This window comes from Myotis nattereri (genome assembly GCF_964212035.1).
Source record: "Myotis nattereri genome assembly, chromosome: 10".
Taxonomy (NCBI): domain Eukaryota; kingdom Metazoa; phylum Chordata; class Mammalia; order Chiroptera; family Vespertilionidae; genus Myotis; species Myotis nattereri.
In genome coordinates, this window is record NC_138085.1 from 62,030,491 (window position 1) to 62,051,246 (window position 20,756).

General features: G+C 53.0%; 1 pseudogene across 1 annotated transcript in view; it reads left to right on the forward strand.

The window, feature by feature from the left end:
• The window catches only part of LOC308525747 (ferritin light chain-like), a 1,112,779-nt pseudogene that overhangs the window by 1,016,170 nt on the left and 75,853 nt on the right, over positions 1 to 20,756 (forward strand). The window lies entirely within an intron of this gene.

Below are 20,756 nucleotides of genomic sequence, written 5' to 3' on the forward strand. Positions count from 1 at the left end.
TGCCTCTTATGTGCCACTAGGGATTCTGCTGTGAGTAAAAGAGATAAGGTCTCCACCCTCAAAAGAGCATTTTAGACCCAGAACATGTGTCTCCATGTGATTGTGTGGGTACCTGAAGGAATGTCTCTGCGGAACATGTGGCTGTGCCTGTGTGTGTGTGTGTGTGTGTGTGTGAGAGAGAGAGAGAGAGAGAGAGAGAGAGAGAGAGAGAGAGAATTAGAGGCAGAAAATGAAGGGGAGAGAATTACTCATCCCTGAGAAGACTCTTCAAGAAAGACCTCTCCCAGAGCAGTTACATGTTCATAAATAAAAATAATCAGATAATGAGTTCATTTCCGATCTCAAGTTTGATGCCAACATTCCAGTGAAACAAGACCCGCTGGCGGGCTGGTTGCTCTCTGTGTGGCTTGGATTAGCTGGGGAAAGTGCAGGGGCAAGTCCCACCCTTTGCAGGCTGCAGGGGGTAGGAGGAGTGGGGGTGACCTACCACCAAAGAAGCAGCCGCATGTGCTTGGGGCCGAGAAGCCCCTAACCCTTACATGGGCCCCAGCAGACCACCCACCCCCCTAAGAGTCTGCACAAGGCCCGAATTTCCTCCATTCGTTCCTTTTTGTAAAGGTAGATGGCACCGAAGGGTGGCCTACCAGGCCGCCATGAATCATTGAAGGCACCCAGGCCAGAGCCCACAAATGCTTGCTGGGAGAACACATAGCAGGGTGCAGAGAGAGGCTGGGGTTGGGGTCTGGGGAGAGAGGGAGCGGGACCACACCCGATCACAGCTGCTGTTTCTGGCCGATTCATTTGAGGGGAGTCAAGTATACATCTCAGCTTGGCATTACACTGGCACCAACCTTTTCCAAACCAATCTTATAGCCTCAGTTCTCCTAATCCACCTCCCTCTCACCCACGCTCCTGTGAGACAGAACCATCCCCTACTCTGCCCTCTCTAGCCTCTGTGTAGATTGTTCCCACTTCTTAGAATGCTTTTCCCTGAAATCTGCATATCCAAGTTTATCCATCCCTTAGGATCCAAATGTTACCCCCTTCCTGAAGTCCTCCCTAATTCTGCTGGCTGGGAGCTCTTTCTTATACTCAGCACTTACCACCTGCTAACTGTCTCTTATTTTCCTCCTCAAGTCCAAGTTCTAGAAAGGCAGGATTGTGCCTCAGGGGTGGGCTATTCCCAGAGATTGGCCAGAAAGGTGAACTGAGCTGGATTCAGTAGCATGCTGCAGGCCTATACCGGGGAACCTGAGAAAGGTTGTGCCCTGAGATTTGCCCCTGCATGGAATTTGAGATGCAATGCCAGACAGGAATACCTTGGCAATTGGACAGTGGCTGGGACCAAGGGGAAGAGGGATGGGAAAGTGAGAGGGGTTTTTCCTAGGAGGCACAACTCGGACCCCAAATCAAGACATCTGTGAGATGTCAGAGAATCACACTGGGTGGGAAAACTATACATAATTCAGAAGCAGAGGCTGATTGTAAGAAAGAAAGAATTCACAGAGGCCATCAGTCTACTGTCTGTCCATCCATCCATCCATCCATCCATCCATCCACTTATCCACCTATCCTCCCATACACCCACCCATCCATTCATTATTTACCCATTCGTGCATTCTACAAGCAATGAATTGTGCACCTACTGTGTGCAAAAGCATCAGGGACCTTTATGTACATACAATAACACCCATTGTTGATCTACTCCTCAGAACAGCTGGGTTAGGAATGTGTCATCATCTCAGAGCGGGAATCTGAGCCTCAGAGAAGTCGAAGTCAATATTTGGGGTCACACAGCTGCGAAGGGCCTGAGCGGGATTTACACTCAGGTCAGGCTGCTGCTCCAAAGCCTGAGTGCTTCCCACGCCTGGGAAGAACAAATGGTTTATTTCTTAGTCTGTCCACGGCTTCAGGCTGAGCTGGATGGTGGCCCTGAGGCAGTATGATTAAGCCTTGTTCTTTGTCTGGGAAGTTCAGCCTGTGTCTCCGCCCCTTGCCCCCACCACAATTTTGCTCGAAGCCAGCTGTCTTTTAAAATCTTCACTGATGAGGCCATTAGGGGCAGGGTCCTAACCCAAAGGAGCAAAGTCCCACCAGGGGGATTTCTAGTGGAGAGGGAAGTTTTGCTGGGCAGGGAGTCAGTCCTCTTACTTTGCTAAGAGAAGAACAGTCCTGGCAAGAAGGCCCAGCATGGGCTGACGAGGGAGGTAGAACTGAAAATATTCTCAAAAACCACCTGGGCGGTGGTAGAAAATGCATATTTCGGGGTCCATCCCTATGGCGTCTGGTTGAACAATCAGGGGCAGGCCCAGAAATTTGCATTTTTAACAAGCCCCACAGGTTTTTGCTGCAAGTTGTCAATGGATCCACAGGAAAGCCCTCAATGAAATTAACAGAGCACAGGAATCCCATAAAACAGACTTTCCTTAATGCCCCTGAAGATCCCACCACTGTTTTGTTCAGATTCATCACACAGCTGCTTGGCACTAAGCTGACCACCCCAAACCCTTCAGGTTTTTACATGTGCTGAGGCAGTTGATTTCTTGGACCCCATAAGCAGAATCTGACATTGAACTCTCTTCAGACTCATCTCTTAAACGTGGCCTGTCCACCCTGAATGACCAAACCTTTCGGATTTTATTATTCAGCGTAGTTCCTACTCTGCAAATTTGAGAATTCTACTCCCCACATCTTCATCCAAAGGGGCAGGCCCCAGCTGTATAGGAAAGCTCTCCCCATGTAGCCGTGGGCCTCAAGGCCCATCCCCTGAGGACTCACAAGTCCTGGACATGGATCGCTGCCTCCTCCAAGTCTCTATGATGAAGGATGCTATGAATCCAGCCAAGGAGGCTGTGTATTCTTGTGTCCTCCCTCATCCCAGCAGAGGCTGCGGGGTCAGGCCCTGAGCCCACTGCTTACTGCATGTTGGAGGCACAAAGCCATCTTCCCGTGGTGCGTGTCCAGACTGTGATGTTAAGTTCACTGACGAATAGAGCAGGATTCTCTCTGTGCCCCCTCCCGAAACTCACCCTGCGTTGGCTCCACCTGCAGTCAGCCACCTCGGGTGCTCTAGGCTGGGAGGACTCTCTGTGATCCAGAATATGAGCTGGGATGGGGTGGAAAGCTGGGGGAGGGAGGAACGGTGGGAATTGGGTTTTCCTCAGGGTGGAGGCTTGCATAAGTGCTCAATGTAATTAGCCGTAAGCCTCGGAATGAAATTCCTCCTTTCCCACTGGTGGAAGGAACTGAGCTGCCACCTTGTGCTTCCTGAGAGAGAACCTGAGGCCCTCCCTGTCCCCCACATCCCCCCCCCCCAACTTGCCCCAGCTGGTTACATGCAAAGTGAGGAAAGAGGCGGAGAGAGGGGTTCTCTCTGTGACTTACATGTTCCGGGCCTGGCAGGGAACGAAGAGCTCAGAAACTTGATCTGGGACTGTAACAGCTCCAGACGGTTCCCACATTTCTCACAGGGCTTTCTCGCCAGAACTTGGGTTTCTTTTGAGTAAACCCCCCCCCCCCCGCCCCCAAGCATGTCCCCTACTCTAATGGGGTGGGGGGTGAGGGCAGGAAGCAAGCATTCACCATGCCTTAGGTATTCCGGACAGGTTGTCTCTAAAACCACCCTCAGGCCCTGGCTGGGTAGCTCAGTCCCCGCCCCGCTCATGCCTCATACCAGGCCCACCTGGCCACGTCTTCCATTCCCATCACCTGCCGGCGGCTGCGGCAGGAGGGTGTGCTCTCTGACCATCTCCTGTGAGCAGAACTGTTTATTCAGCTCCTGAGGCATGACACCCACAGTCCAGAGAATGCTCTTTATTTAAAACTAGAGGCCCGGTGCACAAAAATTTTTGCACCTGGCGGGGAGGGGGGTCCCTCAGCCCGGCCTGTGCCCTCTCGCAGTCTGGGACCCCTTGGGAGATAATGACCTGCTGGCTTAGGCCTGCTCCCGGGTGGCAGAGGGCAGGCCCAATCCCTAGGTGCAGCCCCTGGTCGGGCTCAGAGCAGGGCCAATTGGGGAGTTGGGGCGCCGCCCCCTCAGTCATGCGCAGGGTAGGGCCGATTGGGGGGTTGGGGCACCATCCCCTGTCACACTCAAGGCAGGGTCGATGGGGAGGTTGCGGCGCCACCCCCTGTCATGCACAGAGCAGGGCCAATCAGGGGGTTGGGGCATTTCCCCCTGTCAGTCACAGAGCAGGGCCCATCAGGGGGTTCGGGGCTCTGTACCCTGTCACGCACAGAGCAGGGCCAATCAGGGGGTTGGGGTGCAGCCCCTGTCACACACAGAGCAGGGCCCATCAGGGGGTTGGGGTGCCGCCACTCTCACACTCAGGGCAGGGCCGATGGGGAGGTTATGGCTCTACCCTGTCACACACAGAGCAGGGCCCGTGGTGGTGGGTGGGGGGATTGGGGCGCCGCACCCTGTCATGCTGATCCCGGTGCCGGGAGGCATATTACCCTTTTACTATATAGGGTAGAGGCCTGGTGCATGGGTGGGTGCCGGCTGGTTTGCCCTGAAGGGTGTTCTGGATCAGGGTGGGGGTCCCCACTGGGGTGCCTGGCCAGTCTGGGTGAGGAGCTGAGGGCTGTTTTCAGGCTGGGGGTGACTGAAGCTCCCAACCGCTCCTTTTTTTCTTTCTTTTTTTTTTTTATTCTGGGCCAGCTTTAGCTTTGAGGCTTGGCTCCAGCTCTTAGGCCTCCGCTGCTGAAAGTAGGTTTCTGGCCTTTGCTTACAATGTTGTGATCCTGCTGGCTGAAGCCCGGCAGGTTTCTGGGGTTTTGTTTAGCTTCTATGTTTGTTACATAGTTGCTTGCAGCTCAGAGGCCTGCAGCGGCAGGTGGGGAACGTTGGAGTCCTCCGTCACTGAAGCAAGCAAGCCTCATGTTAGTTTCAAGCTGCCTGGCTGCCGGCCGCCATCTTGGCTGACAGTTAATTTGCATATCGCCCTGATTAGCCAATGGGAAGGGTAGCGGTCGTATGCCAATTACCATGTTTCTCTTTTATTACATAGGATGGGAGCACCTTGACCTTCTGGAGTGGCTGGTGAGAGCCCTGTGGCTGGGGAAGATCCCAGGTCCTTCTCTTCCTACTCCCAGGGGTCACCATCAGCCCTTCCTGCAGCCCTGGGGGAGGTACGGTTCTGCGGGGGCTGTGGGAAAGAAAACCAAATGGTCACTTTCCTCATCCCTCAAACCCCTGACCCTAGTGGCGGAGTCCCCTGTCCTGACCAGGATGGGTGGGGTTATTAGTGCTGACACATCCCTGCGGATCGCTCAGGGAGTGGGCCTCTGTGTCAGGCTGGGAGCACCCCCTTCCCAAACCTCCCAGGCCATGGGTGACCACAGGGGTGAGGTCAGGGCCAACTTGTCATTCATTCATTCAACACATAATTGCCGTGTGCCTTCTCTAGGCCAGGGAATGTGTGAGGCACCGCCTCTGATTGTGTGACCTTGGGCAAGTCACAATCTCGGCACGCGCCTCTCAGCTGTAAAATCGGGGCATTAAAAGGAGCACCTCAGAAGGCGCTATGAGGATTAAATGAGCTGGTGCATGTCCTTGTCACCGATGCTATTACTAATCAGACCCTTCGGATCTCTGCCTCAGTGGTGTCTCACTGCCCCTGGCCTTTCTCTGTCTGCCTCTGACCTCTCTCCTCTTCCTCCCTGCTCCCCTCCTGTGCCCCCAAATCTGCACCCCAAAGCCAGCTCTGCCAGGTGCACAGAGGCTCCATTCTCCCGGACACACGTCCCCTCACCAGCTCCTGGGGGACCCTGCCCAGGGACCTCACGACCCTGCGGTTTGCACGGGCAAAAGAGGGGCCTTTTGTTCCAGGGCTGGTCCTCCTGGCCCGCAGCTCCCGCCCTAATCCGGCTAATTACCGTCCACACAGCGGGCGGGCGGCTTGCTCGCCCACCGCTTTCCCACGGCCTGCGAAGAAAGCCCCTCAGTGCGGCTGGGCCGCGAGAACAGAGCGGTGATTCAGCCGCCCGCCCGCTGCGGCCCCGCGGGGCCCGCTGCCACCCCTTTCTGCGTCGTCTTCTGCTCTCCCGTCCTCTGTCTCTCTCTGCCCGTGGGTCTCCAGGCCGCCTCCCGATTGTGTCTCTATCTCTGGTTCTTTTTCTGTCTTCCTCTGTGCGTGCCTCTTCCTCTCCGTCTCTCTCTGCCTCTCTGTTGCCCCTCCTCTGCCTGTCCACTCCGAGGCTTCCTGCCTTGTCTCTCCATTCCTGGCATCACTCCCATGGCCGGGGTTCATCTCATCTGCTCACTGTGGGTCCCCGTGTGCCTCAGACCCTCCCCCTCCTTCCTGGGGGACCTCAGGGTCTCTGCTCCTTCTAAGTGTAAGGAAACCAAGACACTCTGGGCCCGAGCCATGCCTCTGCCTGGTTTAGGGGGAAACTCTGGGCTCTCACATGAGAGGTCCAGTGCTGGGCCAGAGAAGGGCTGGGGGACCCCTACAGCAGTGTGACCCAGGGTGACTGAATGGACCCAGGGTGCTCAGCTCATGGAAAATTGTGGCCCGGCCAGAAAGGGGAGCAACTCTGAGGTGGTCCCAGCCTTGGGCGCAGCCACCAGCCCCAAAGGGGGCTCTTCTAGAATTCACTGGGAGTACATGTCCCACGGGTTCCAGGCAGGCCATGGAATGGGCCCTTTTGGCCACTTTGAGGCCCAAGAAATTTATTAATTAATTCACTCACTCACTTACTCATTCAACAAATATTTAAAGTGCTTCCTATATGCCAGAAGCCGTCCCAGGCCAGAAGGGAGAAAGCCAGGAACAAAACAAGGATCCTGCGCTACATTCTAGGAGGAGAGGCTACAGGCAAACAAATAAGAAAAGCAGGGAGCTGGTAGGGAGGGCTACGGGAAAATGCAAAACTCGGAGAGGTGTCAGGAGCTGGGTGAGGAGGGGATCAGAGACGGCCTCTCTGAGTTGGTGATACTTGAACGAACCCTGAAGTGAGGTCAAGGTGGGTGACTGCGGGAGGGTGCCTGGGCTTGCAGACAAGTTCCCATCACAGCTCCCGACTCTTCAGTGCCCTCAGGCCCCAGCCACTGGGAGACGCTGAGATCTACTGTGGCCTAGGGGACGTACCCACCTCACCAAGGGACAGTGGCCAGGAAGGGGCTGGCCGGAAGGCTTGTTCGGCAGGAAAATTCTGCCCGTCCCTCATTTTTCTTGCCTTTTCCTCACCACTGTCAGGGGTTTCCTGACCATGGTGAACTTTGAATGAATGATCACCAATAAGCCACACAGCCCTGCGGGAGGGGTCCTGGCCAGGGCCTGGTGGTGGTGGCTGAGGGAGAAGGAAGGCCCTCCTGTCTGCAGAGAAGCCAAAGGCTTCTTTACATCCAGGCGATTGAGGAAAGGCATTAGTGAGCTCATAAATCACAAGACAACACAGTGTTGTGGGTGTCCAGATGAGGGGGACAAGAAAGAAGAAAAGGAGCAAAGTATTCCCCCAGTGAGCTTGCGTTGGTGTCAGGCGAAGCGGGGGAACCTGGGGAATAGAGGCAGGACAGAAGGACGCACTGCAGGACCCACAGCTGCTCAGGGTTGGGATGTGGGGCCCTGCGGGAGTCTGGAGTCCCAGCCAGAGCGCGCTTTCATGAGTGTTTGCTAATGTGGTATGTGTGGTGTGTGGCATCTGGGTGGAGGGAGGAGGCCCATGTGACCTTTCTCAGCCTCTTCCACCAGCTCACTTCCCCACCCTCATTGCCCACCCTGGCAGAGCTGGTCCTGGCCAAGCTCCCCCTGAATGGGCTTCAGTTGGGACAATGGTGGGTGGACAGTGATCAGCCCCTCCCCCTGCCAAGCTGAAGTGGGACTGGCCAGGTTGAGGTGGCCAGACACCTTTCACCCTGGACCTCCTTCCCAGGGGGTGCACCGCTTGGGAGTTTGTGAGCTAGACAAGTGTCACAGTTCTGTCTGGGACCAAAAGCAGGAGACCCCAGCAGGGTCTGGGAGCCAGGAAATTTCTTCATAACCTGCCCCTCACTAATGGGAGACCTTGAGTACAGCATTGGGCCTCTCTGAGCCTCAGTTTCCTTCTGGAACACAGAGATAATAATAATAATCTCTCTTCCCAGGGTATTGTAAGCATAAAGTAAGTATGTAAAATGTGCTCTGTCAGCCAGCAACTTCCAGGCCAATACATTGTGCATTTTGACCCATTACCCACACACATATACAATCAAAACAAAAGTTTATACCTATCTTTATTATGTTGGATACATTGATATATTCTACCTTATTCTATTTCACTCCATTTTTTAAAAATATCAGGTCTTGACCCATTGGGTCTTGAACCCCAGTTTAAGAAACACTGTCATAAACCATGGAATGGAATACAGAAGCATCAGTGGCTTTACCATCTGTAGAACTTGCTGGGGCAGAACTGCAAAGTGGCCTTGGAGCTGCCACTCTGGGCACACCCACTCTGACTCCAACTCGACCCACCACTACTCCTTTTTAATTTTTATTTTTTAATATATTTGTATTGATTTCAGAGGGGAAGGGCGAGAGGGAGGCAGAGATAGAAACATCAATGATGAGAGAGAATCATTGATCGGCCACCTCCTGCACTCCCCACACTGGGGATCGAACCCACAACCTGGGCATGTGCCCTGACTAGGAATTGAACTGTGACCTCCTGGTTCATAGGTCGATGCTCAACTACTGAGCCACACCTGCTGAGCTCCCACCACTGCTCTTCTTTCTGTGGTTGACTTGAGCCTTACTTCTCAGCCATCTCCCTGGACCACCCCCCAAACTTCCCTGCTAACTGCAGCCAGCCTCATGCCCAAGGTCAGACATAGCCCACTGACTTGAATGCGACTTAGGAGCCAACTCACCTCATCCGTCACTTTACAGAAGAGGAAACTCTGAGGCCCAACCAAGGAAAGTGACTAGGTCGAGACCAACCACGGAGAGGTGGCAAAACCAGGACTAGAGCTCAGGTGTCCACTATCAGCCCACGGCTTGTTTTCACTTTTATGGCCCATGCTTCTGCCTGCGTGAAACCCAGCCCCTTGCCTCCTCCTCTGGGGTCTGGGAACCTGGCCTGGCCTGAGTCGCACAGGAGTAAAGCGTCAGGGTCCGTCTAGAGTCTGCACTCACTGGCCCAGTGGCCAAAGACGAGCCTGTTCATGCTTCCAAGCCTCAGTCTCCCCCTCCGTAAAGTGGGGGTGATTCTTCTGCTCTTCCCGGCTCACAGGCTTGCTTTGCAGATTAAATGAGGTAACGGGTATAAAAGGAACTTGGAAAAACATGTAAATATACTTTCACGCGGAAGGCTTCTTAAGGGTGTGAGAAAGGTTGAATAGGTGAAGCACAGGGTTTTTTGTGTGTTTTTTAAATCAGGGTGAAATTGTTCTGCATGATACTTCAATGATGCGTACATGAAACTGAATTTGTTAAAACCCATAGAACTTTACAGCACAGAGTGAAACTTAATGTATGCATATTTTAAAAAAATTGGAAGGGTGGGGGCGTTCCAGGATGGTACGCAGATTATGACAAACCTGTCTGTATTTCAAATGTATGAAACAACCTCAGTGAAGTGGGTGGGGGAGAAAGGTTTTGATTTAAGTAACTTTGGAAATGAGTAGAGTCTAGAAGACGAAAGGCAAATGAAGCTGCACAAACATTGTACCCTAGCTGATGAAATGGTTTCCCATGACTGACTATTCAAAACCACTCTGCATGTGTATTGGAACTGAACAATGAATGGATGGTGGGTCCTGGAGCCAGGTTTCCCAATGTGGGAGTGGCAGGTGGGAGGTTATGGACAAGCAAAGGGAGGAGGCTAGAATGATCCTTGTGATAATGGATTAGAGTCGGGAACATTTGTATGAACTCAGGTTAACCTTAATATAGACACAGATGGTTACATACCGAAATATTCATAGGTCTATATATATCTAGTTAGTGTGATCGACACACGGGTTAGTTTACACACATATTTTCCTGCCCTATCAGCCGAGGGGGCCTGGAAGCAGTGATACCAGAAGCAACAAGCACACTTAGTGTCCAGATCTCGGTTCCTAATACCATTTTCTGATAAAAAGAGCCAGGCTCCTTGGAGAAATGGCTGATTTCAGTAGTGGGACATGGAAAATACGAGCTGAGCCTGGGGCATCTAGTAGTGCCAGAAAATAAGGAAGTGCTAAAAAAAATTAATGAGAGTATGTCAAAAGGACACAGGAGCCAACCAAAAGAGCTCCAGTGACCAAAGCTGAAATAATTTGAACAACAAAATATAGTAGTATTGGATTATCACCCAAAGTGATAAATATAAAATATTCATGAGTCTGATTCAGCAATTAATTGATCAATTAAATTATGAAATGAAATGAAATAAATAAATGGGGGAGAAGAAGAAAAACTGTGCAGAGTCCCAAATGATTTATGTGGGTTTCACCTTCAAGGAGGAGCTTAGCTCCCACTCCTTTAATGTGGGCTGCGCAAAGCGACTCCCTTCAACAGTGCGGGAGAGGGGAGGGGAGGACAGAGTAAGTTGACAGTGGTGGTCAAGGTAGGTCAACATTGCGGTGATGAGTCATGCTGGGAGCATGTACCCTTGACAGCATGTGATGAAAACAGCACTTTGCCTCAGTGGTCTTCCTCCCCCAAACCCATAACTCCAGTGTAACCGAGAAAAAAACATCGGACCAGTCCCAACTAAGGAATAGTCTACAAAATCCCTGACCTGTACTCCTCAAAACTGTCCAAATGGTCAAAACAGGGAAAGTCTGAGAAACGGTCACTGACAAGCCTAAGGAGACGTGACGATGAAAGGGAATGTGATATTCTAGAAGAGAAAAGGGATAGCATGAAAAAAAAAACCAACTAAGGAAATCTGAAGAAAGTGTAGATTACTTTTAACATTATTAACAATAATAATGTTAATAATATTGCAAGGCCAGAAATAATGTACCTCTATATCTGTTTACTCATCGTGACAAATGTACCAGACTAACATAAGATGACTAGAGGCCCAGTGCATGAAAATTCGTGCACTGGGGTGGGCGGGGGGAGTGGTCCCTCAGCCCGACCTGCACCCTCTCACAGTCCGGGACCCCTTGGGGGATGTCCACCTACCGGGTTAGGCCTGCTTCTCCAGGCCTAAGCCGTTAGTCGGACATTCTTAGTGCTGCTGCAGAGGCGGGAGAGGTTCCCGCCACTGCCGCTACACTGGCCAGCCATGAGCTGGCTTCAGGCTGAGCAGTGCTCCCCCTGTGGAAGCTTCTGCATTGAGCATCTGCCCCCTGGTGGTCAGTGTGCATCATAGCGACCAGTCCTGGTAGTTCTGCTGTTAGGGTCAATTTGCATATTACCCTTTTATTATATAGGACTAGAGGCCCCATGCACAAAAATTTGTGCACTCGGGGGTAGGGGGTACCTCATCCCGGGCTGTGCCCTCTCGCAGTCTGGGACCCCTCAGGGGTGACCACTTGCTGGCTTAGGCCTGCTCCCTGGGGGATTGGGCCTAAGATGGCAATCAGACATCCCTCTGGCAGCCCAGCAACCCTCAGGGGATGTCCATTTGCCAGCGGGGAGCAGACCTAAGCTGCGGTCAGACATCCTTAGCGCTGCTGAGGAGACAGGAGAGGCTCCCACCACCACCGCTGTACTGGCAGCCATCAGCCTGGCTTGTGGCTGAGCAGAGCTCCTCCCATGTGAGAGCGCCCTGACCACCAGAGGGCAGCTCCTGCATTGAGCATCTGCCCCCTCGTGGTCAGTATGTGTCATAATGACCAGTCATTCCCAGTCTTTCTGCTGTTAGGGTCAGTTTGCATATTACCCTTTTACTATATAGGATAGAGGCCTGGTGCATGGGTGGGGGCCAGCTGGTTTGCCCTGAAGGGTGATCCGGATCAGGGTGGGGGTCCCGCTTGGGTGCCTGGTCAGCCTGGATGACAGACTGATGGCTGTTTGCAGCTGGTCACACCCCCTTCAGAGTGGGGGTCCCCACTGGGGTGCCTGGCCAGTCGGGTGAGGGGCTGAGAGCCGTTTTCAGGCTGGCAGGAGACTGAAGCTCCCAGCCTCTTTTTTTTTTTTTCTTTTTTTTTATTCTTGGATTTATTTATCTTCTATAGCTATCACTGGAGCTGAGAGCAGGCTCCAGCTCTGAGGCTGTGGCTGGCTGAAAGCAGGTATCTGGGTTTGTTTAGCTTCTATAATTGAAACTCTGTCGCCATCACTGGTGCTCTAAGCTCTGAGCCCGCTGGCGGCTGAAAGCAGGTTTCTGGTTTTTTTTAGCTTCTATAATTGCAACATTGTTCCATCTGGAGCTCAGAGCTGGGCTGCGGCAGGCGGGGAACCTTGGCTTCCTCCGTCACTGGAGCAAGCAAGCCTCCTGTTTGCTTCAGTTGCCTGGCTGCCGGCCGCCATCTTGGTTGGCAGTTAATTTGCATATCTTGCTGATTAGCCAATGGGAAGGGTAGCGAAGTTACGGTTAATTACCATGTTTCTCTATTATTAGATAGGAGGATAATAATAGGGGAAATTGGGAGAATTTGTGTGGAGAATATGGGAACTCTCTGTACCACCTTCATAATTTTTCTGTCAATATAAAACTATTCCAAAATAAAACTTGTATTAGAAATATTGAAGGCCCTATGCCTATAGTTATTCAGAGCTTATGGCTGAGAAAAGTGGTATTGGGAGAATGCCTCAGGGAAGGATTCAAGGAAGTAGAGAGAGGGGATTTCGGGAACTTCTCAGGATTGAGAAAAACAGATTGGGAGACAGGGCCCAGGAGAAAGGTCTGTACGTGCCCCAGCCTGAGCAGAGGCGCCAGAAGGAAAGGATGCCTTGGAACAGGGTGTTCCGAAGCCCTTCCCTGATCTGGGAGGACTTCTGGAGGAGGTGAGTGGGTGGGGAATGATAGCCTGGCTCCTTGTCCTTGTGCCTCTTCCCGGCTTCCCTGGTCAGACCTCTGGGGGCAGCCCACAGGAGGAGTTAAGGGTTCATCTCTGGAATTAGAAAAGCTCTGCCACTTCCCAGCTGTGTGTCCTTTGATGAGACTTACGCCCTCTCTGAGTTCTGTATAGATGTGCTCATCTGCACAGAGAAGTGAGAAAACCTGTGTCCAAGGGTTGTTGCAAAGGTAAATTGAGATAATGTCCATGAGGGCCAAGACCTGGCACTCACTGGAGACCTACTTGATTGGTGTGGCATGTTTCATTTGCCTTCTCCTGGTCTGGCCTGAACAAGAGCTAACAGTTGGCTGCCTCTCCCAGATTCCTGAGATCCAGTCCTTCCTCTGGATCCGAGGCCCTATGTGCAGGTTTAAAACACGGACCTCAAATTCTGACACTCCTGTTTGGAGGTGAGGTTTGCATCCCCTCCCCTTGAACCTGAAATATTTGACATTTTCAACCAGTAGAGTATGGCAAAGGTGACGGTGTGCCTAGTCTTTCAGAAACTGTCAGCTTCCACTTCCTGTTCTTGGGATTCTCAGTTTGGAACCAGCCACCATGCTGTGAGGAAGCCTGAGCTCAGTTTGGCTGAGCTCCCAGCGATAGTCAATTCTTGCTCACCCTGTGAGTGAGTCGTCTTGCAGTTCGTCCTGTTCTCAGACGAGCTGCCCAGCTACCACCTTGCAGAGTAGAACCTAACCTTTCCCACCATGCCCTGCCCAGACTGCAGATTCATGAACTAATGAGATGATGTTTTAAGCCACTGAGTGTTGGGGTTGTGCAGCCACAGTAACCTGTACACCCAATAACTGGATCCTCTTTCCTGTGCGTGAGCTGTGGTGTGGTGGTTTACTGCACAGGCTCTGGAGCTAGACTGCGTGGGTCCAAATCCTGATTCTATGTCATACCAGTTGGATGCCTCTAGGCAAGTTATCTGCTTTCTTTGTGCCTCAGTTACTTCATCTGTAAAATGGGGATAGTAACAGTAGGTATTGCCGAATTGATGGAAAGATTAAATAAGCTAATGAACATAAAGTACATAGAGGAGCCCTTGGCATGTGCACATTGAGGATTATCCCGGCCTGGGCTCTTGAAGCCCCAACCAGACTTTCCAGGTGCCATCAGCCTGCGTCTCTGGACTATCAGTTGTCACTCTGCCTGTGCCTTGCTCACTCTCATGGCAACTTCAGCCCAGCTCTCCTGGCCCCTCCTAAACCTCTCTGAGTCTGCCTGCCTGTCCTGCTTCCTTTCGGCTGGTCTGTTCAGGGGATAGGAAAGAGTTGTCAGGTGGATGTAGAGTCCCCTCTGGGGGTGGGGGGCAGGTGCCGATGGGGTGGATCTTCAGTTCACAAACATCACTGGGGAGCATAAGCTTATCATCCGCACATCTTGTGGGAAGACATTGATTTGTTGCTAGAACAAGTGTCCCCAGAGAACAGGACACAATATGAGTGAGTCTTGCCACAGGCCAGCCCGAGAGTGTTCACCAAGCCTTTCTCAGGAACTGCCTGGTGGCATGCGGCAGACTCCTGAGAAATGCAAGGTTTCGCCTTCATTAGTTTGAGCCTGAGAAAAGGAACCGGCTCGAGGAGACTTTCCCACACATGTCTTCGTGCAGGTTCTGAGAACTCAGACAGGCTCTGCGTCCAGGCCGCTCCCCGGGACTCAGGTTTCACCGGCTCTAGGAGCTCCTTTCTGCTGAAGGAGCGGCGACTTGGGGCGCAGGGGAATTTCTTTGACATTCTTTTGACAAGGGGGACCACCACCCCAGCCTGAGGAGCAGGGAGCAGGGACTCGGTGGGGGTCAGGAGAACAGCCTGAGTTTGGGCGTGTGCTGGGCCTACAGCCCCACTGCAGGGTGATCACACCACCTCCAGTGACTTCCTTCTGAGCCTCCCTGGTGCCTTCCCTGCCACCATTGCACCTGGAAGAATGAATGACTCACTTTTAAGTGTTGGGAAAGCAAGGTGGATGATGGATGTTGACGTGCAGAAATAGAATTCGGAAGCTGTACCGTCCCTTCCAGCCCTCAGAGGGGACAGAGAGCAGGGAGAATTGAGGGGTTGCACCCGACTGAGAGGATCTGGGCACATGGGGTCTCCGAGCACCCCCACAGTGAGGACAGTTTCTGCCAGCTCTGCTCTGCGAGGGGCTGGACAGGAAGCAGGAGGGTCCTGGCCCCCAGAATCCAGCTGGGAGAGGGAGCTGTGTGAAGCAGTCTACCACAGCCCCACCTGGCCAACTGACCCCCCGGAGGAGTCATGGAGACCCCCATTTCTGGAGGTGTTCGGGCGTGTTGAGTGTTGAGTGCGGATGATGTGTGAAGCAGAGAAAGCCCTGGGTCTGAGTCGGCTCTCTGCTGCGGACCACGTGACAACACCAGGCAAATTCCTTAACCTCTTGGAGGCCCATTTATAACATAGAGACAATATCACACACACACACACACACACACACACACACACACACACACACACAGAACCACCGCCACCACCAGTCTCCAGAGCAAAGACATTTTTGCTTGGGCAGGTCTCTGAGACGTCAGTGTGTCCTGTCACCAAGAGGAGCTAGAACAGAAGGTATTTTCCAAACCTAAGTGTCCTCGGCGCCCTTTCTGGAGTGAGGCGCTGCTCTTGGAGCTTATGATCACGTCACTGGTTCTTGACTCTGGCTGGCTGGACAGTAAAATCCCCCAGAGCCTAAAAATAGGTGAGTAAGTGATGCCTGACCCTCCTCCCGGGTGAGGGACTCCTAGGGCGGCCCAGAAGCTGTGTTGCTTTCAGGCCCAGGTGATTCTAATGAGCAGGAAGGATGGAGGGACTGAGGTCCCTGGAAATGACTTGGTGGAGGACTTCTCCCCTGGCACCTCTCCCAGTCCCCACAGGCAGGCTCTTGCTGAGGAACGGAAATATGGTAAGATACCCGCTCCCTCAGATGCACATCCCGACTCCACCAGCTCCTGGCAGGACTCAGTGGCTGTCAACTGTGCAGGCTCTCTGCCTTCCAGGACCCTCACGTCCCTCAGCCTCTGCAGGCTTGGGGGCACCTCCATGGCCACGGTGGCTGGGCAGCTGCTGTGTGCTCCCAGGCCCTGATTTCAACGGCCCCGCCAGGCTGGCACGGCCCCGGCCCCCTCACAGGTCTGCTGTGCAGCTGGCTCGAAGCCCAGAATCTGTCGGCAGCTTCATTGAGATGCTGCCCCATCGCTGCCCTAGTTCAAGATTTCAGAGTCCTAAGCACCCACCCGGCCTTTTCCCGCTCCTTCTCTCACCCTGGACACAGGCCTCAGCATCTGGGGGCCCAGGGAGGGTGGTGGGCTTGTTCCCTAGTCGGGAGAGGCGCTGCAGAACCAAGGTGGGGGGCAGCCATTGGGGGAGCCCGGACAGGCCGACCTGAAGAAGGGGTCCTTGCTGAAGCTCACTGGCTGAGGGGGTGTTGTTGGGGGTTTGCCTCTCCTCGCGAGGGTGTCTTTTCCCATCTTGTACAGAGGTGAGTGTGTGTAAGTGGCGGCCTTCAGGCAGCTGTGGGGTTTGGCCCTAGACTTCGGGTCCAGCCCCCCAAGATGGAATGGGGGGAGAAAGGAAGCACCTTCTCCTCCCACATGCAGGCCAGCCCGGGAGGGGGACAGAGTTCTCCAGCTATCTGTTGAGCCCAGAATTACTTTCACACCCACCTGGTCGGTGACGTGTCTGTGGCAATAACTAGGTGAGGACCAACAGTCATGCTTATTTTCCTTGTCTTTGAGATTCCATGGTACTCGTGGCTTTTCTCCCCCAAAATACCCACATGTGCATGTCCCACAGAAGCATGACGTTCTGTGGGGCGGGGAGGTCGTGACCCCAGCGAGAAGACCCTGTTCCAGAAGTCAGGAGGTGTGGCTTCGGGTCCGGCTGGGCCCTGCTGCTCTTTCATCACCTGTTCCTGGGACCTCGTGTGCTCATCTGGAGACAGGACTCCTGCACTTCCCACGTGGCACTACGGAGAATGGGCTGAAGCAAGTCTGTGGGCTGGGACCCAGCTAGCTGCCTGGGGGCTCCCCACCCAGAGGGCGTGGGTATAGTGGCTGCTGAGAGTGCTCCACCCAGACCCCTTTGCCAGCTGCATGCTCACTGCTCCTCTTCCCTGTCCTGGCTCAATGTGCGCAGATTAACCCTCCCAGGTGCCCACCTCCCAGCCCAGCCTGCAGCCAGTGCCTGACCCAGGACATCACGGGCTGAGCGAGTGCCCTGGTGCGATGGCTCCAGTGCTCCCTGGGTCAGCCATGTCCAGGGAGCTGGAGGCCATGTCCTTGCTTTGGTTCTCTCCCGCCCCATCCTGCTTCCCTCCTGGCTTGGCTCCAGAGAGCACTCTCCCGTTTACGTGTTCACAGGGATAGCCATCTCAGGCTCTGCTTCTAGGACCCTAATCCGAGATGCGGGCCTGGCCTACGAGCTCTCTGAGGCCCGTGGCTCCAGGAGCATGGCCATCGAGTGAGGGAAAGGTCAAGGCACCAGCTGTCCTTGGCTGCAAAAGCTCAGAGCAGACAGAGGGACAGGGGACGCTTGGAGGCCTGAGCTGGGGGGGTCAAGGCTGGGCAGAGGAGAAAGGCCCCCTCCCTTCCCTCGGCCCCCACCCTGAGCCCGGCCTCTGGGAACCACATATTGTCAGTCCTGTCTTACAGGTGGCAGAAGCCAGACCCTTGGCAGGAACACTTGGGAGAAACAGCCTGCTGAGTCTTCCCCGGGCGCGGAGAAAGAGCTCGGCTGTGCTGGAATGGAGGGAACAGCTGGCCTGCCCACTGCAGCTGGCAGCTGACTCGTGAAATTGGGGAAGCCGGCTTCCTGTGACCTTCCTTCCCCTTTCCTGTTAGGAGGAGGGGGTCCCACAACTTCCCTCCCTCATGCTGACTCTGCTGCTGATGCAAAGGCAGGGGTACGATGGGGGTGTTTCAAGCACTGCCATTGTCCAAGCGGGGACTTCCTGGGGCTCTTCACATCACATCACATCACATCAGGTAGACCTGCCCTGGTCTCAAAGAGAAGGGAAGGCCTCTGACACGTGGGTCCTTCCCAGTTCCTCCCCCACGCCCTGCACACACCACTGCCTGCCTGACACTGGGACACCCTCTGGGCATTTGGGGAAGGGAAATCTGGAAGAGGCTCAGAGAGACCCAGCGCCCCGCTGAAGGGCGGCGGAGGGGAAGTGCTGGGTGTGATGCTGGGCTGGCCCACGTCGGCAGTCCTGGGCCAGAGCAGCTGGCCACTCATGTGCTGCAGCCACCACTTCCCGTGCTCAGCCTCTGGGAGGCCACCAGCCCCAGCGGACACTCTGGCCCTAGCGCTGCTCTGATAAGCCCAGGCTCGGCAGCCGGAAGGAGGGTGCTGGCCCTGAGAACTGTAGCCATTGTGCTATCCAGCATGTTTACCCCCAACCTTCCTTCCTTTCACCACCAGGAGCCAGGAAAGCCAGGCCCTCTGGAATCCAGGGAGGGGGCAGGGCACATTGAAACAGGGAATCACTTCTGGGCTTGTGAAAGCATGGCAGTCACAGGCTCATGTGACCAGTGGGAGGGGAAACCAAGGCAACCCTCTGGGGACAGCCTAACGGTGTGGGTCTCAAACCCTAAAGATGTGCACGCATACCTTCTGATTCAGCCATCCACCTCTGGGAATGGGTCCTAAGGGAATCATAGGGAGTCCCTACAAGGCCCGTGTGTAAGAACACTGGACTCAGCCTGCTTTCGAACCGATGTCAGTCCATGGGAGGTACACTCACACAATGGAGAAGGTGGTAACCTGTACACAGTGATGGGATATCCGCGTAGCTGCCATGAACATTCTGCTATGTGTCTTTTGGCCGGCAGAGGCAGGTCTTTCTCTTGGGTACATACCCAAGATGGAATGGCTGGGTGGAAGGATATGGGCGTGTGCCATTTGAGCTGATGCTCCAACAAACACTGCCACCAACGATTTATGGACGCTCCACTTGCTCCCCAACCACCTTCTCCAACACTCAGTGCTGTCAGCCTGTTGCCTTTGGGCTTTTACAGTGAATGTGTAAAGGTGCTGCATTGTGGTTTTAATCTGCATTTCTACACAGACAAATGGATCAACTAGTTGTGCTATATTTATAACATGGACATTTACTCAGCAATGAAAAAGAATGAAGTACCGATTCATGCAACTACATGAATGAACCTCAAGAAACAGTACATTGAGTGAAAGAAGCCAGTCACAAAAGAGTACGTAGTGTATGACTCCATTTAGATGAAATTCCAAAACGGCCAAAACTAAGGCGATAGAGGTCAGAACAGCTGCCTAAGGGGACAGGGAGGTACTGACTAGGAAGAAGATGAGGGAACTTTCTGGAATGTTAGAAATGTTCAGCCCAGCCAGCGTGGCTCAGTAGTTGAGCTTCAACTTATAGACCAGGAGGTCATGGTTCGATTCCTGGTCAAGCACATACCCAGGGTTGCGGGCTCGGTCCCCAGTGCAGGGTGTGCAGGAGGCAGCTGATCAATGGTTCTCTCTCATCATTGATGTTTCTATCTCTCTCCCCCTGTCCCTTCCTCTCTGAAATCAATAAAAATATATTTTTAAAAATTAAATCAATATATATTTAAAAAGAAATGTTCAATACCTTGATCTGGGTAGTGGTTAAACAAGTGTATACATACATAAAAAATTTTTTTTATCAAACTTAGTATCTTTGCATTTTGGTGTATCTAATATATATATTGAAAAAATTTAAAATATTTACCCAAAAGAAAGAAAATAATGAAGACCCATATAGATTAATCTGAAAATTATTCAAAATACATGCAAAAAGCAGATTGCAAAATTTTATGGGGCTTTAGGCTTCCCTCATACACTCTTCCTTGGTGAAAATCTGGCGAATCTCATTTCAAGCTAACATAAAATGTGGGGTTATATGGAATAATAGCCTTTGAAAAAGATACAAAGTGCATAGAGATAAGAAATAACTCAATTGTCAATTATAGCTCTCACTACCACACTTTGAAGAACTGCAAAAAACATCCTGTGTCCAGAGGGCCATGATAAGGCAGGAACATCTGTAATTATATAAATGGAAACAGATACAGACATTTGGCAGAGGGAAGACGTATGTGATTTAAACTCAGGCTGGGGTCCCAGTCCCGATGCTGCCACTTCCTGGAAGGGGGACCTTGGGATAGTCACCCGTCCTCTCTGAATCTCAGTTTCACCAACTGCTGGGCTAGAAAGCTGGCCCAGCCAAGGGAGTGAGTGACTGGAGACATGTCTACAGATGGCAAAGAACCCCAATACCTCGGAAGTAGGATTGGCAATGCTGGGGTGGAGGCACAGAACAGACTCCCCTAGGTGGCCCTGGGATGAGTTCCAAGTACATCGCTCACTGTGGCCTAGGGCCCAGGTTTAACCTTTCTGAGCCTTGATGAGTTTGTCTTTAAAACAGGGATAAGACAGAGTCTAGCACAGAGTTCTGTGTCAGTGAAAACAGGCCGTGTTTGTAAACAAGGAGTGAAGCAGTGCTTGGCTGGAAGAAATGCTCAGAAAACAAAGCCATGGAAGCCCAGGAGCTGCTCCTAGGTCACTGATACCATGTCAGCCTTTCCCACACTCAGAACAGACTGCGCCCTCCCTGAGGGCGGGAGCTCATCTCTCCCCTCTGGGGTGTGAATGGTGCCCACCCTTGCCACTCGGGCTGCCCCCACACTAGTCCCCGCTCTGTAGTGAGTCCACCTGAGTCATCAGGCCTCATCCCCATGGGGGATAGGACAAGCATTTCATTGGGACTGAGGTTCCTGTGGGGCCAGAGATACCAGGAGGGTCTCTGGAATCCAAGCACAGAGAGT